We start from the raw sequence: 16,497 nt of genomic DNA, 5'->3' as shown, positions 1-16,497 counted from the left end.
AAGAAAGATAAAAAAATAAAATGTGAAAAGAATAATTGGCTGAAGAGGTAAAAGAAAATAAGAAGACACCGGGTGAAGATAAAAACATTTTGAAGGTCTGCAAAGAAAAATACTAGACTTTGGGAGTAAAGACATTATGAATGAGATTAAAAATACATCAGAGAGGGATGTGGCTCAAACAGTTAAGCACCTGCCTCCTACGCAGTGCCACCTAAAGAAAAAAGCAAACAGACAATAATCAAAAACAACAAACAAACAATGAAACACACCAGTGCAGACAATGAACAAACAAAAGTGAACAATGATCAAAAAAGAACCATGATGGAATCTGACCCTCCTCTTGACATAGAGGTGCAATGGACACAACCAATCCAATGTCCACATAGAAGAGGTGGCATTGGATTGGGAAAAGTGGACATAATGGACAAAGGGTATGGGGAAAGGCAGGAAGAGATGAGAGGTGGAGGCGTCTTTGGGACATGGAGCTGCCCTGGATGGTGCTTCAGAGGTAATCACCGGACATTGTAAATCCTCACAGGGCCCACTTGATGGAATAGAGGAGAGTATGGGCCATGATGTGAACCAATGTATATGAGGTGCAGAGGTGCCCAAAGATGTACTTACCAAATCCAATGGATGTGTCATGATGATGGGAACGAGTGTTGTTGGGGGGGGGGGGGAGAGGGGGGTGGGGGGGTGGGGTTGAATGGGACCTCACATATATATTTTTAATGTAATATTATTACAAAGTCAATAAAAAAAAAATTAAAAAAAAAAAAAAGAACCATGAGCAGACAATGAGAAAAACAACAACAACAAAAGCAACCACAAATGAGCAGACAATGAGTAAACAACAAGCAAACAGATATGGGAGTCAACTCAGGGGAGCTGATGTGTCTCCATTGAGGAACACCATCCTTCTGCATATGGGGTCCTGGATTTAATCTCTGGTCCAGTTACCAAACAAGTACAATAAAGGTACATAAAAGCAGATTTGAATTGCTTAAAGACAGAATTAGTGACTTCAAAGAAAGTACATCTGAACTTGAATAGGCAGGAGAACAGAAAGAGAAAATAATGGAAAAAATGAAACAAGGTCTCAGGGAACTGAAGGACAATGCAAAACACAAAAACATGTTATCGTTGTCCCAGAAAGAGAATCAAATGAAAAAGAGGCAGAAAGAATATTTGAGGAAATAATGACTTAAAACTTCCTTTCCCTATTGAAAGATTTTTAGAATGTGTAAATGTAAAAGTTTGATAATAGTATAATATAACAACAGAAAACCAAGTCAAAATGGATGAAATAAGAAATGCCTTTACAGTAATGACATTGAATCTTAACAGCTTGAACACCCCAAATGAAAGACATAGACTGGTAGAATGGATTTTAAAATGGAGCCATCTATATATTTTCTACAAGGGACTTACATTAGACATATGGTCACAATCAGGTAAAAGGAAAAGTTTGGGAAAATATGTTCTGCACAAATAGCAACCAAAAGGTAAAAGCTGAAGTAGCAATATCAATACTGGACAAAAATGAGGTGCAGAGGTGCCCAGGGATGTACTTACCAAGTGCAATGGATGTGTCATGATGATGGGAATGAGTGTTGCTGGGGGGGGGGGGAGAGGTGGGGTAGGGGTGGTGGGGTTGAATGGGACCTCATATATATATATATTTTTAATGTAATATTATTACAAAGTCAATAAAAAAAAGAAAAAAATACTGGACAAAATAGATTTTAAATGCAAAACTGTTATAAAGAATGAAGAAGGTCACTGCATATTAATAAAAGGGGCAATTCAGCAAGATGAAATAACTATATAAATTAATTATGCATTAATCTCAGTGTTTCAAGGTACATGAGGCACACACTGGAAAAACTGGAGAGAAATACATGTTGGTACAATAATAGTTGGTGACTTCACACAATTTTCAGTATTGGATGGAACATCTGAACAGAGGATAAATAAAGAAACAGAGCTTCAATAACGTGATAAATGTAATAGACCTAACAGACATGTATAGAGCTATGTTCTTTAGGTGCATAGACACAGTCTGCACACTCTTTTCAAGTGTTCATGGATATTTCTACAAGAGAAACCATATGCTAAGTAACAAGACAAGTCTCGAAAATGTTAAATTATTAAATTATACAAAACACTTTCTCTGATCATAATGGAATGAAGGTAGAAATCAATAATAATACACAGAAAAAGGGGAAATCTTAAATATATTGAAATTAAGCAACGTATTCTTAAACAATCAGTTGGTAGAAGAAGAAATTGAGAAAAGATTTCAGCAAATATTTTGAGATGAATGAAAATGAGAACACAACAAATCACTACCTATGGGACACAGCAAAGGCAGTGCTGAGAGGGTAGTTTATAGACCTCAATGGTTGCATTAAAAGAAGAAGAAAGGGTTAAAATTGAAGACCTAACCTCATACCTGGAGGAAGTTGAAAAAAGCAGCAAACTAACACCAAACCAAACTGAAGGAAAGAAATAATAAATATTGGAGCACAAACTGAGAACAAAAAAATCAACAATAAAGAAAATCAACAAAAGCAAAACTTCTTTCTTGAGTTTAACAAACTCAGCACATTTAGCTAGACTGACAAAGAAAAATAAAGACACAAAATAAATATAATCTGAAATGAGATGGGTGACATTACCACTGACCTCAAAGAAATAAGAGAGATCATAAGAGGATATTATGAACTAAAGTATGCCAAGATATAGGAAATGTAGATGACCTGGACAAATTCCAAAAAACACAAGAACCAGCTACACTGACCCTAGAAGAAATAGAAGACCTCTACAGACCAATCATGAGTGAAGAGATTGAAACAGACAGCAAAATCTGCCAAAGATGAAAGCTCAGGACCAGAGGGCTTTACATGTCAATTTTACCTATCATTCATAAACTACCTAATAACAATCTTACTATAGCTCTTCCAAAACATTGAACAGGAAAGAATGCTACCAAAATAATTCTATGAAGCCACCATCCCTTTAATACCAAAACCAGATAAAGATAGTATGAAAAAAGAATACTACATACCAATATCTCTAATGAATATAGATGCAAAAATCCTCAACAAAATATATCCTAGCAAAATCCAAAAGCATGTTAAAGGAATTAAACACAATGACACGTGGGTTTTACCCCAGTTGTACAAGCATGGTTTAACACAAGAAAATCAATTAGTGTAATAACCATGATAAATTGAAGAATAAACATCACATGATCCTCTTGATTCATGCAAAAAAAAAAAAAAAAAGGCATTTGACAAAATACAGCACTTTCCTTATAAATCCCTCCAAAAGAGGAAATAGAAGGAAGCTTTCTCAATATGGCAAATTGCATAAATGAAAAACTTACAGCTAGCATTGTATTAAAAAATGAAAGACTGAAAATATTCATAATGACATCAGGATGTAATGTAACATTTTGCATGATCCATGTATCTTTTTAAAAAAGACATAAAATATATATACTTTAAAAAACATACCTTCCAATCAGGAACATGTCTTTCCATGTAATACAATATAATGGAACATGACTTTCAGATTGATTCAAAGTTGTAAGGTATTTTCAATATGAATTTTTTCAATTAAATCTCCAAAATGAGGCTACAAAAAAATTTAGAAATTAAAAAATTAGAAATAAACAAAAAATTAAAAAAAAAATCTAAATAAAAGAGCCAAGACCATAAAGACATCCGAAGAAAACATAGGGAAACATTACATAGGGAAAACATAGGGAAACTTGTAATAGGAAATGTCTTCATGAATTTAACTCCCAAAGCACGAGCAACAAAAGAAAAAATTAGATAAATTGGAACTTCTCAAACTTCAAGGTTTTTGCATCTCAAAGGAGCTTATCATGAAAGTGAAAGGAGAGGCTATCCAATGGGAGAAATTATTTGCAACTCACATATCTGATGGGAGCCTAATATCCAGTTGCAGACAAATGTGAACTCCTGGCAGATTCACCCATGAGCAGTGAGCCTGAATATCATGTCAATATAACCTTTATTACTTCTCTAACCAGGGTAACAGGCAAACAGGAAGGGTTACAGGGAGTCAAGCAGAGGTTCATTCCACCTAAATGTACCTTGATATCAACTGGCTGTCATATGGACAGTACAGAGATTCAGGTCTCCTGAGTATACACCAACCCAAACACAACCACAGGTCTGGTAAAAGTAACAGAAGAGACATGTGTAGAAAGGTCATATATGAGTCCAACTCCATCACAGGAACACAAACCCCAAAGTAGGGCCAACTGACAGGGCCCTGAACTCTAGAGCCATCTGCCATGACCACAGAACCTGTGGGTCTCTGTAGCCCTCAGGAGAACCAGTATCTGGGTTTCTATCTACTTTGGCTGTCTCTGGTACCCTGTTGAGGCATGCATAAGCATTACCCCTATGGTGACCTCCCGACTTTTTGGGAGACTCAGCCATATAAACTCATTTGTCCTTTCCATTTCCCCCTTTTATCCAAAGTCAAAAAGCAGTTTTTAAACACTTGTTATTACATGTAGGCTGAGATATTCTGCTGGTCTGAGTTGACCCTTTTATTCAAGGTATTTTTCTAGTTACATCATCAGCTGGTGCTTGGTAGTAATCCCTCGGCTCCAAGGAGGTTCAACCCTGGGAGTCCTGTCCCATGCTGAGGGGAAGGTAATATACTCAGGAGACCTGAATCTCTGTACTGTCCATGTGACAGCCAGGCCTTGAGCCTCAGCAGACTTGCAACTCCTACCCTCTGCTTTATTGGACTTACCCTGGCCAGCTAACAGGGGCGAAGAAGGTCAACCACCATACCAGGGAGCCAAGAGTGCCTACAACTGCAAGCAGGAGAATTGCATCCATCATCCATGTGGAATATAAGGCTCATCTGGATGCTGATGTGGACTGGACATAACCATTCCAGGGTCCACAGGATGGAGGAATAGAGTATGGATTAGAGTGGGCTTACTGGTGTTCTACTGGGGAACTATTGTGATTAGTAAGGGAAGAATTTGTGGTATTGATGTGGAGAAAGTGGCCATGGTATCTGCTGATGGTAGGGAGAGGGAAGAAGAGATATGATGTGGGGGCATTTTCAGGATTTGGAGTTGTCCGGGGTGGTGCTGCAGGGACAGATGCTGGACATTGTGTGTACTGCCATGGCCCACTGGGTAGACTGGGGGAGAGTGTAAACTACAATGTAGACCACTGTCCATGTGTTGCAGCAGTGCTACAAAATGTATTCACCATGTGCAGTGAAAGTGCCACGGTGATGAAAGAGGTTGTGATGTGGGAGGAGTAGGGTAGGGAGTGTGGTGGATTTATGGGGACCTCATGTTTTTCTAATGTTACATTTAAAAGAAAATAAAGAAGAAAAAAGAAATAAAGGATATGGGTGAAGCTTAGTAAAGTGGACTTTCTTTAATATCATAGTGTTTTGAAGTTGTATGTACACCAGAACAAATTATTATTAAGTCTAATACGTTCATATGGATGTAAACCCTTTTATACTAGGACATTTTGATGAGGTTACTTCAGATAAGATGTGACCCAACTAATTCAGGATAGGCCTTTCTCCAGTTACTGGAGTCCTTTCAATCAAAATGAATACAAAGACAGAGGGTGATAGCTATGGAAGGAAGAAGCCAAAAGGATTGAAAACTGGAAGATAAGGGAGAGACCAGCAGATACCTTCCCATGTGGTAGAGAATTCAAAGACCACCACCAGCCAGTCTTTGAGATGAAAGCATTACCTGGAGGATGTCACTATTCAGATTTTCCAGGATTCTAATAATAAGTGTATAAATTACTATTGTATAAATTTTTAAAATCCTATATCTTGAAAATAAAAAGGCAAGCAACCCATTTAAAAACTGGGCAAATGATTTGAACGAAAACTTTTCCAAAGTAGAAATACAAATGGCTAAAAAAGCACATGAAAGTTGCTCAACATCACTAGCTATTAGGGAATTACAAATCAAAACTACAATGAGATAACATCTTACAACATTTAGACTGGTGGTTATTAAAATAACAGGACTACAAGTGTTAGAAAGGATGTGGAGGAATAGAAACCCTCATCCACTGCTGGTGGGAAGGTACAATGATCCAGCCATTGTTGATGACAGTTTAGCAGTTCCTCAGAAAACTCCCTATAGATATGCCATATCACCCAGCAATTCCACTGCTGGCTATATATGCAGAAGAAATGAAAACAAGGACACTCCAATGTTCATAGTGGCATTATTCATTTTTGCCAAAAGTTTGGATCAATCAAAATACCTATCAACAGATGAATGGAGAAAGAAAATGTGGTGTATATAAACAGTGGAATACTACTTAGCTGTAAGAAGGAATACAATACTAACACACGGGATAACATGGATGAATCTTGAGAACCTTACGTTGAATGAAGCAACCCAGGCATTGAAGGACAAATAACGACATGATCTCTCTGATACGAATTAAGCAAATAAAGCTGTTGCAGACAGCTAGAGACTGGAAGACAGGCTTGCAGAAAATAGGCAAGCAGATGAAACATGTGAGCCAACACCCATACATGTGAAATCTATGATATATTGGAGATAAGTAGTTGTGCAGTGAAGGGATAAGACAGGGGAATAGGGATATTATGGGTTGGGCTTTGTAGGTTTGTAGGAGGCTAGGGTTGGGAGGGTGGTCAGATGATCTATGAAATTATGGGGAGCATTGGAGGAAACATATGAACATGGGAGATTTTCAGGTCCATGACTGAAACTATAATGTTAAGAAAACACTTTATAAAATGTAATACAGAAGGGTTACTGGTTTAAGGTGTTTGACGGGGGACCTCTTTCACAGGATGCACAAGAGGCAGGCTTCTAGGGAGTGTCAGTGTTCATTTTGTCATAGTGTATTATATCAGTGTGTGGAGACATAAACAATGAGCAGGAAGGTGTTGTACTCCCATCCTGGCAAGGCCTGCTACTCTCAATTAGATGTGAGGGTGTCTGTCAAGAGCATGGGGGAGGACAGACTCCCAATGGGGGAGGACAGACTAGTGTATCAAGCTGTCAGCATTGTTGTAAGTACCTATGAATCTTATCCTTCAAGTAGTGAAGCTTCGGTGTCACTGTGGGTCACCAGGGGAGGGGGACAGTGGAATATAATAGATGAAAGTAGGGGTAATTGGGGGAAATGGCAGTGTTCTGCATGATCATGGAGTGATGGATACAGGCTATGCTACATTTCACCAAAAGTTTTTAAAAATGTACAGTTTAAAATGTAAACCAAAAGCTAAACATAATGTAACCATTGTTAGTAGCTATGCTTCAATGTTTGTAGATCAGTATTAGCAAAGATAACATCCACATGCAAAAAGATCATTGCTGGAGAAGGGGGGAAAAGGAGAAGGATATTCAGTATATGGGAGTCTCCTATATTCTGTATGTGTCTTTACTGTGACCTAAAACTTTTTTGAAGACATAAAAAATGATGTAAGACACTGAGGAGGAAATGGAAGAAATTGCCTTGCCACTGTACATAAAGGACAACACCTATTACAGTGATGAAAGACGAAACATCAAAACATTTAATGACAGTTTTCAATTTTTAATACCCCAATTTATTTTTTACTTTATTTTTGTTTTCCTAAATTATTAAGTATTTCATTTTTAATCTTCAAATCTATCATTAATATTTCTTTTTCCTATTAATTGATTTTGGCAAAATATTAGGTATCATTTTTGAAGAAGTTTTGAATCACAGAGGAGTTCATTTATGGCAAGGGAAGAGCATTGTTGTGGGCTCTCATTGAAGGAGGATGCAAAGGAGGAAGGGAGATCGACAAGTCATGCATACAGGGTATATAGTTTTATTCAGATATTCATTGGGTATTCACATAGTGAATAGAGTTTCACATGACAAGTGAGGTTGTGGTGAGTTCCAATCTTGGGGAGCTGTGTCACATTCCTCAATGGAACAGGAACAATCTCCCAAGTGCAAGGAAAAAGACCAGTGAAGAAGGGTGGTTCAATGATAGGCCATTGACGCTGATGACTGTGCTTTGGAGCCTGTGTGCTTGAAATTTCAACTTTAGCTAGAACAGCAGTGTGCAGTGTGCAGAAACAGCCAAAGTAGATACAATCCAAGGTAGTGGCACTCCTCAGGGCTATGGAAACTCCCAGACCCTATGGTCATGGCAAATGGCTTTGGAGTTCAGTGCCTTGCCAGTAGGTCCTACTTTGGAATTTGAGTTCTTGAGTGTGATGGAGGTGGACTTTGGCACAACTTCTCTACATATGGCTCTGGGGTTGGTGCATGCCCAGGAGACTTGAATCTCTGTCCACGTACCAGCTGTGCCCTGAGCCTCAGCAGAGCTTTGTTGGATTCACCCAGGTTAGCTAAGAGGGAGGTGAAGTTAGTAAATCTCCACACCAGGGAATTGAGAGAGTCTACTGCAAGCAGGAGAATTCCATCCATCAGCCATGAGGGATCTAAGCCACCTCTCGACTTAGACATGGAGTAGACATTTCCATCCCAGAGTCCTCAGGATGGAAGAATAAAATATGGATTAGAGTGGACTTACTGGTATTCTATTACAGAATTTTTGTGACTCTAACAATGGAAAAAACTGTATCATTGATGTGCAGACAGTGGCCATGGGAGTTGCTGTGGACAGGGAGAGGAAGAGAAGTGATATGAGGCATTTTCAGAACTTGGTGTTGTCCTGAATTATATTGCAGGGACAATGCAGGACTTTATATATCCTGCCATAACCCACTGAATGGACTGGGAGAGTGTGTAAACTGCAATATTAACTATAATCCATGCTGTGTAGCATTGCTCCAAAATGTATTCATCAAATGAAATTAATGTACCGCACTGTAGAAAGAAGCTGTCAATGTGGAAGGAGTAGGGGTTTATGGAAGTGGGGTATATGGGAACCTCTTATATATATATATTTTTAAAGATTTATTTATATATTTAATTCCCCCCCCCCCCGTGGTTGTCTGTTCTTGGTGTCTATTTGCTGCGTCTTGTTTCTTTGTCCGCTTCTGTTGTCGTCAGTGGCATGGGAAGTGTGGGCGGCGCCATTCCTGGGCAGGCTGCTCTTTCCTTTCACGCTGGGTGGCTTTCCTCACGGGCGCACTCCTTGCGCATGGGGCTCCCCCATGCGGGGGACACCCTTGCATGGCACGGCACTCCTTATGCGCATCAGCGCTGCTGCATGGCCAGCTCCACACGGGTCAAGGAGGCCCGGGGTTTGAACCGCGGACCTCCCATATGGTAGATGGACGCCCTAACCACTGGGCCAAAGTCCGTCGAAACTATATTTTTAATATAACTTTTTGTGTGTTCTAGGTATCCTTTTTAAAATGAAAAAAGGAAGAATAAAATAATCTTAAAATCATTAAAAAATTTAAAAAATGTCATATGAAAAAAATAATAGGTCCTGCAGTAGTCAGCAATTCTTAAACCTTATACACAAAGCACAAGCAACAATAGAAAAAACAGATAAATGGGGCCTTCTCAAAATGCAATAATTTTTTCACCTCAAAGTATTTCTCAAAGAGTGAAATGTCAGTCAATTCAATGGGAGAAAATATTTGACCATCACACATCTGAGAAGGGTTTAATAACTATGATATATAAGTAGATCATTTAACTCAGGAATAAAAAGACAAACTATCCTATTATAAATAGGCAAAAGGCTTGAAAAGACAATTCCTAAAAGAAGAACTACTGAAGAATCACATGAAAAAATGTTCAACATTACTAGCAGTTAGGGTAATTCAACTCAAGACTATAATGAGATATCATTGCACAACTATTAGAATGGCCACTATTAAAGTGTCAGTAACTCTAATTGTTGGAGAGAATGTGCGGAGATAGGAATGCTTATTCACTGTTGGTTGGAATATAGAATTTGACAGCCATTCTGACATACTATTCAGCCCTATCTAAGGAAGTTGAATGTACACTTGTCATGGTACCCACCAATATACCAAGAAGTACTTAGAGCAGTGAAATGAAGAGACATCTACACATCAATATTCATAGCTGCATTATTCTTTATATCCAAAAATTGGGAAAAAACCATGAGTCATCAGCTGTTGAATGGATAAACAAATTGTGGTATATAAATATGAAAAATATTATGCAGTGTTAAGAAATGAAATTGGGAAGCATAGAACAACATGGATGAACTTAGAGGACATTCTTTCGAGCAAACCAAGCCAACACAAAAGAACAAATTACATATGATTGCCCTATTATGAGCTAAAAATATTATGTGAAATAGAAATATATTATGTGAAATATGAATTTTGGTAAAATTGCAGAAAGATTATCGTTTTTCTTTGAAACTAAATAAATGTAGGGAAACTCTAAAAAAAAGTTAGTGTCAGAGAAAACTCTAAAAAAATGTTAGTATCAGACAAAAATAAACATATCTAGGAGACCAGACAGAGTAGTACATATTTTATGATTTAATTTATATAAAATGTAAATATAAATCAACTTATAAAGAGCAAATTAGTTTAGTGGTTATGTGGGGACAGTAAGGGGTATGGAGTCTTTTTAGAGTAATGATATCATTCTTAACTTGTTTGAGCTAATGAATGTACAATATTGTGATGATATTTAAAGTCATTGATCTTACACTTTGATTAGATTATACAGTATGTGAATATATCTTAATGAAATTGGTTAATGAATTATTAAATAATTTTGCACCTAGAGTCAGAAATAGCAGCTACATATAGCAGGGTAAACAGAGAAAGTTTGAGAGGTGAGGAATTTTCTTGTTTGTCTGTTTTTTGTTTATTATTATTTTTGAAATAATGAAAATACCTTTATAATTATTTAAGTGGTCAATACACAACTACGATTATACCAAATTCCATTGATTGCACACTTTGTATAAATTATTTGCTTTATTAATACGTATAAAACTTGATTTGTTTAAAAAAAGTTATGGGCTGACAGCATGTATAAAAACATGAGCCATACATTGGCTTCCTACAGGAAACTAGCCTTAGACTCAAGGATATAAACTGGCTGAAGGTCAGACTGTAAAAGATACATCACTCAAACAATACTAAAAAAGTGTTTGGGTAGCTGTAATAATAATAGATGAGGCAGGTTTTAAATGCAAAAAGTCATAAGAGATAGAGAAGGCCATTATGTATTTATAAATGGGAAATCAACCAGGAAGAAATAACTGTCATAAATATCTGTGCACCTAACTAGGGTGCCCCAAAATACATGAAGCAATTTCTGGCAAAACTGAAGGTGCGGCGGCTTGCTGGGTCGGTAGAGGTGGGGTCTGGCTGAGGACGAGGGGTCAGTCCAGCTTTTTGGACGAGGGGTCAGTCCCGCTTGGGACAAGGGGTCGGTCCCACTTGGGACGAGGGGTCGGTCCGGCAGCAGACGAGGGGTCGGTCTCACAGGGGTTGCGCGGTTTGGCTGACGGGGTCGCCCGGCGAAGCCGGCGATGAAGGGGTCACCCGGAGAAGCAGGCGACGAACTGGGGACTAGGGAGGCCAGGCCCTTGTCGGGGGCTCTCAGGACAGGAGGGCACACGGCAGAAGAACTACCGCGGAGACAAGGTAAACACGCAAGTCCAACTTTATTGAGGAAGTGGCTACAGTTTTATAGGGGCTGGGGAAGGCTGATTGGTCGAAGCTTATGCCATGTTCTGATTGGTTGCCGCAAGCAGTTACTGGGGAGAAAGGTCAGTGGGAGGTACTGGATGGGGGAGGGGTGGTGGCTAGGGATTGGCTGTTGCTGTTGCTGGGGGAAGTGGCAGGGTTTAGGGATTGGTAGCTATTGTTGCTGGGGTAGAGGGCAGACTTGAGTTTCCCGCCTTGTGCCTGGCTGTTGCTGCTGTCGGGGGTGGGGGGGGGAAAGGGCACTGGAATTTTCCGCCCTGTGCCTGCGCAGGGAGAAAGAAGAAGAAGGGTGTTGCCTCATAAGGCATCGTGTGGCGCTATCCAGGAGGAGGGGCGGCCGCGGAAGCATGGCTGCTGAGAAGGGGAGACCCGAGGGCACTCTGCGCCCATGCCGAGCTCCCTTCAGGGGTGGCGGTGAGTCCGACCAGCCACCCTATTATGGGGGCAGCGGCTTGGAATTAGGCCTACTGCAGCTGCTCCCCCGCCAGGCCAGCAAACCACACTTCAGCCCAAGGGGTGACTGCATTTCCCCCTTCTTTTTAAATAAGGGCCAGGATGGCAGCAGCAACAAGTAGCCAAGGCCCAAGAGGCAGTAAGCAATGAGGGAAGCAGGGCTGAAGAGGGAGGTGAGTATGACGGGGATATAAATGTACAATTTGGGGGGCGGTATCTTGCCGTTGCAAGCAAGGGTGGCCAATGTCCAATTCTCATTGATCTCGGCGGCTATAAGGTCCATCTGCTGTTAAAAGTCCAGGATGACAGCGCGTTACAGGTAGTTGATTTCTTCTTGGCGGCGAAGAGCGGCAGAGGCAGACTGTGTGATGGTCTGGAGGATTGCAGCTGTGAGGACAAGTCACGTCAGGGCACCAGCGGCGGTGGTGGCGGCAGTGTCGGGAGTGGTGGAGACGTAGGCGAGGACAACAAGAAGGCCAAAGTCTCCACGGGCGCGAGAGAGGCCGATGTTAACGGGGCGGGCCGACATGGGGCGGCCCAATCTGCAACGCAATGGGGGTTCAAGCAAAAAAAGGAGGGGGGCGGGGGATGAGAAAGGACGCTTTGGATGGCTGAGAAGAGGAGTGAGGTTGAGACAGGAGGAAGCTCCGCAGAAGTATGGGGAGGCAAAAGCAGAAACGTGATTAGATGCTAGAAAGCAGGCCGCGGGCCGGGGAAAGTGGGTTGCGGGCCGTTTAGTGGGGCTGGAGCTGCTTGAGAGCGGTGGCGGCATGGGGGGCCACGGTTACAGAAGACTTGGGGCACCTGCGGGAAGAGTGAGCAGGAAGAGGTCGGGCAGGAGGAGGCCGAGAAGATGAAGTGGGGGGGGGGGTGTCCTTGGCAGTGGCGAGTCGCTGATAGCTGACCTGTACGTATGTGCTAAAAATTGCATTAGCCTGATCCTTGGCGAGTTGGATGATCCTTCTAATAGCCCATGGTCCGACTGCCAGTGCGAAGAGGACAATAATTAGGGGGCCTACGAAAGGGAGGATATAGTGGAGGATGCCATTGAATCCCCAGGAGAAGCCTCCTTGGGATTCTCTCTCCCTTTTTCATTTTTCCAGGCCGGCCCTGACTTGGGCCAGATTGTCCTGAATGAGACCAGAGTAGTTAGCATAGAAACAGCACTCCTCGCCGAGAGTGGCACAGAGGCCTCCCTCTTTGAGGAGGAGGAGGTCTAACCCCCTACGATTTTGAAGAACCACTTCGGATAGGGAATTAAGTGATTTTTCTAGGTGGCGGATGGATGTTTCGAGGCGGGTGACATCCTCATCGACGGCTGCCCTGAGAGATGAGAAGGCAGTGCTGTGAGTGGTTAAGGCTGCGATTCCGGTGCCAGCTCCTGCAAGACCTAGAAGAGAGGCAATAGTAATGGCGGTAATGATTTCTCTTTTCTGCACATGGACTGGAAGAAGGTAGGGCTGCCAGGAATCAAAGAATTGGTCATTGGTATGATAAAAAACCCGGGGGAGTATGATTGTGAGCACGCAGGTTTCGTTGGTGGAGTTGAGGGTGCCGACATTAAGACACGGGGTGTGACCTGTGGAGGAACACAGCCATCTTATATTATTGGGGGGTAAAAGAAATTTTGAGGTTACGTTAGGGGTGACTGTAAGGTTGCAAAGAGTCTTCATGGAGGGGTGAACAGTGCCTCCAATTCTGGTGACGCAAAGCCCGCTTTGAGAGACAGATTGGATTGTCAGTCCTACCTTCGTTTGGTTCCAATTACAAGAGGTGGGATTGCTGTTATCAGAAGATTGGTAAGAGGCATTGGTGGCTATGGCCTCGTAGAGAGGGAGTGAAGGGGAGAGGCATAGCCAACAGCTAGCAGTAAGGTTAGAATTGGAAGAGTTGAGTGTATAAAAGGTAGCTTGGACTAGAGACAGAAGTGGGTTATGGATCTGTAGTGGGGGTCGAGGGGTAGGAGGGGTATGGACGGGATTATAGGATTGACTGCTGGAGGAGGGAATGGTAGATGGTGGAGAAGGAGAAGGAGGATTGATGATTGGCTTCGGCGCAGCAGAAGGAGGAGAAGGAGGGTTGATGATTGCGTTGGGACCAACTGCAACTGAAGGGGTGGGAGTTACATTAAGGGGAAAGCAGGTGGTAGGAGGCGGCAGGGAGGTAGGCAGAGGTGCCCCAGCGGGGGAGGAATACGGGTCCAAAAATAGGCTAGAGAGGGCCGCGCGTGCTGCAGCTTGCCACGGATCGGATGGAGGGGGCTGCCGGGGGAGGCGGAGCTGGGGGGGGCCGCTGGTGCGGAGGGCGCGAGAGGAGCCATTGCCAATGCGGTGTTACAAAATGACTGCGGGCCGTCCCCAGGGGTACTACAAAATGGCGGCGGGCCACAAAATGGCCGTGGGCTACAAGATGGCCATGGACCGCCCTGCGCGGAGGGGTAAAATGGCGGGGAGGGAGCTTCCAGCCTACCCTGGCAGGAAGTCGTCGAGGGGGGGAGGGGTAAAGGGACCTCCCCTTTTCGAGCGAGGAAGAAGGTGGAAGTCCGCCATCTTGAGAGTGCCTCCCCTTTTCAGATGGCGAAGAAGGCGGAAGCCCGCCATCTTGGGAGTGCTTCCCCTTTTCGAGCGAGGAAGAAGGCGGAAGTTCGCCATCTTCACCGGCACTCAGCACTGCAAGATTACACTGTTTAGGGGGACAATTTTCGAGCGCATTATTAAGGCACTCGACAAGCGACTCAGAGTCGGAGTTGGAGCTGGCATCAGGATCCTGATCAGGGTCCCGGTTAAAGTCGCCGTCCTGACAATCACGGCGGTGGCGGTGGCGCGGCCGGGGGGAGTCGATGGTAGGGACACCTTGAAGGCAGGAGCGGATGGTAAAAAGCGCCGGTAATAAGCCAGGAGGGAATCTTTTACCTTCCTGCTCCACAGCAGAAGTGACCCTATCTATAAGGCGAGTATAGGTATCCGGGTCCCAGAGCTGACACATGGTAAGCCATGGATTAAAGGGGAGAAGAAGGTCCCAATATACTTGGAGCTGTTTCAAAGAGATCTTACACTGGTGAGTGTCTAGGAGACCGGCGAGGGCCTGAACTTGTGGGGCTTGCTTAGCAGAAAGGATGTTACCCATTGCTAATGGCCTTTTGGAGCCGATAAGAGAAGGGGCCCTTACCTTGAGAGTGTGGCAATGGGAGCCGAGGGGCGCGGTGAGACAAGGGGTCGGAGCCGGTGGGGCTCCGATGGTGGTCGCGGGCCAAGAGAAGGCCCCAACGAGGGGAAAGCGGAACTAAGAGCTCCTTGGGGGAAGAGGAGAACAACGAGCAGTGGAGCAAGGTGAAGGGGGTCCTTACCCTGCCCCACGTTGGGCGCCAGCTGCGGCGGCTTGCTCGGTCGATGGCAGTGGGGTCTGGCTGCTGACGAGGGGTCAGTCCAGCTTGGGACGAGGGGTCGGTCTGGCTTGGGATGAGGGGTCGGTCCGGCAGCAGACGAGGGGTCGGTCTCACGGGGGTTGCGCGGTTAGGCTGACGGGGTCACCCGGCGAAGCCGGCGACGAGGGGATCACCCGGAGAAGCAGGCGACAAACTGGGGACAAGGGAGGCCAGGCCCTTGTCGGGGGCTCTCAGGACAGGAGGGCGCACGGCAGAAGAACTACTGCGGAGACAAGGTAAACATGCAAGTCCACTTTATTGAGGGAAAGGCAACAGTTTTATAAGGGCTGGGGAAGGTTGATTGGTTGAAGCCATGCCCTGTTCTGATTGGTTGCCGGAGAAAGGTCAGTGGGAGGTACTGGAAGGGGGAGGGGTGGTGGTTAGGGATTGGCTGTTGCTGTTGCTGGGGGAAGTGGCAGGGTTTAGTAATTGGTGGCTGCTGTTGCTGGGGTAGAGGGCAGACTTGAGTTTCCCGCCCACGCCTGGCTGTTGCTGCTGTTGGGGGGAGGGGAAAAGGCAGACTGGAATCTTCCGCCCTGTGCCTGCGCAGGGAGAAAGAAGAAGAAGGGTGTTGCCTCATAAGGCATCGTGTGGTGCTATCCGGGAGGAGGGGCGGCCGCGGAAGCATGGCTGCCGAGAAGGGGAGACCCGAGGGCACTCTGCGCCCATGCCGAGCTCCCTTCAGGGGTGGCGGTGAGTTCGACCAGCCACCCTATTATGGGGGCAGCGGCTTGTCCTACCGCGGCCGCTCCCCCGCCGGGCCAGCAAACCACTCTTCAGCCCGAGGGGTGACCACATGAAGGGACAAATAAACATCTCAACAATAAGAATTGGAGATTTCAGTACACCACTCACATCTTTAGGACATCTAAATAGATGAACGACAAGGAGACAGACAAATTGAACAATATGATAAAGAAGCTAAACCTCAAAGTCCTAT

The 16,497-nt window shown here is 43.8% G+C and overlaps 1 pseudogene; it reads right to left on the bottom strand.

Annotated features, from left to right (window-relative positions):
• LOC139436961 (vomeronasal type-2 receptor 116-like) overlaps positions 1-14,453 on the bottom strand; it is a 50,565-nt pseudogene extending 36,112 nt beyond the window's left edge.
• Between the last annotated feature and the right edge of the window lie 2,044 nt (positions 14,454-16,497).

The sequence above is a fragment of the Dasypus novemcinctus genome, chromosome 19 (assembly GCF_030445035.2).
Source record: "Dasypus novemcinctus isolate mDasNov1 chromosome 19, mDasNov1.1.hap2, whole genome shotgun sequence".
Lineage (NCBI taxonomy): Eukaryota > Metazoa > Chordata > Mammalia > Cingulata > Dasypodidae > Dasypus > Dasypus novemcinctus.
The sequence above is the reverse complement of the archived record's forward strand: the minus strand, read 5'-3'. Positions and strand labels throughout refer to the sequence as shown.